Source organism: Myotis davidii, unplaced genomic scaffold, assembly GCF_000327345.1.
Source record: "Myotis davidii unplaced genomic scaffold, ASM32734v1 scaffold111, whole genome shotgun sequence".
Lineage (NCBI taxonomy): Eukaryota > Metazoa > Chordata > Mammalia > Chiroptera > Vespertilionidae > Myotis > Myotis davidii.
In genome coordinates, this window is record NW_006284347.1 from 811817 (window position 1) to 812836 (window position 1020).

General features: G+C 63.6%; 1 protein-coding gene across 2 annotated transcripts in view; it reads left to right on the forward strand.

The window, feature by feature from the left end:
* CACNA1D (calcium voltage-gated channel subunit alpha1 D) overlaps positions 1–1020 on the forward strand; it is a 306783-nt gene that overhangs the window by 296514 nt on the left and 9249 nt on the right. The window lies entirely within an intron of this gene.

The following is a 1020-nucleotide window of genomic DNA, read 5'->3' on the forward strand; positions in this document are numbered from 1 at the left end:
CTGAGAGAGAAACTTCTGGTGCGTGTACACACACACACACACACACACACACACACGCTGCGCTGTTGCCAGTGGCCTTAGCCCAGTCCTGGTTGAGGCAGGTGTGCCCAGGGAGAAACCAGGTGCGCGTGGGCAGGATGCTGGCTGCACGTGGAGGCACAGCTGCAGGGCATGGCTGCCACCTGCCCAGGTGCTGAAGTCCTCTCTCCCAAACGCAGGTCCGACTCAGGAGATGAGCAGTTCCCCACCATTTGCCGGGAAGACCCAGAGGTCCAGGGGTACTTCAGGGACCCCCGCTGCTTGGGGGAGCCCGAGTACTTCAGCGGTGAGGAGGACTACGAGGAGGACAGCTCACCCGCCTCCAGCAGGTGAGGGCTCGGGGCTCGGCCAACGTCAGAAGGCCTGGCTGCTGCCTGTATTCGGTGCTCTGCCTGTTCCTGACGCCCCGGCCCACCTGCAGCTGCACAGGACCCCAGGCTCCAGGCCAGAGGGAGGCCGAGTGGAGACCGTCCTCCCGGGCTGTGACCATTTCCCCCAGGACCTCTGGGGTCTCTCAGCGAAGGCCCAGACGTGAGAGCTGGGCCCGGCGTGCAGGGTCAGCCTTCCTCCGCTGAGAGGCCTGTTACTTCGTGAGCACCGCCCACGCTGAGCCAGGCTCTGTCTGCCCAGCAGCTCTGCCAGCCCTTCGCTTGGGGCCAGGGGGGGAGGGTGGGTCATAATGAACAGCACCTGTTCCCCACGCTCATCAAGGGGTCGCTCAGCAGAGCTGCCTCTCCGGGCTTCTGTCCTGAAGGAAGAATGTCTGAGGTTCAAGGGGACACTTGCTTTAGGACACATCTTGGGCAGTGCAGGGGGACAAGGCCACCTGCGATCCTCTTCTCTGTAAATTGCATCTCACCAGGACCAGGGGCCCACTGAGTGGACGTGGTACTGCCTGAGGTCCCTTCTGGTGTCAGAGCTGTTCTAACTTCGCCTTGTACCCCAACAGCCATGGCCGGGCCCTCGCGCCCCCTGCCCCCC